We start from the raw sequence: 201 nt of genomic DNA, 5'->3' as shown, positions 1-201 counted from the left end.
ATAAAAAAAAATCTTTTGGAAATTGATCTTAATGCCTTAATTCAAAATATTTAGGAAAATAAGACCTTTAAGGACACCAATTTTCTCTGTGAATGAATAATGTATCATGAATAAATAAATGTTCTTCCTTAAAATACAGGGGCATAGAGGCAGGTACATTTTTATTATTTAGGCCAGTTATTTCATGGATCAGGGTACTAT

Source organism: Etheostoma spectabile, chromosome 18 (assembly GCF_008692095.1).
Source record: "Etheostoma spectabile isolate EspeVRDwgs_2016 chromosome 18, UIUC_Espe_1.0, whole genome shotgun sequence".
NCBI classification, from domain to species: domain Eukaryota; kingdom Metazoa; phylum Chordata; class Actinopteri; order Perciformes; family Percidae; genus Etheostoma; species Etheostoma spectabile.
Note: the sequence above shows the minus strand (reverse complement) of the source record.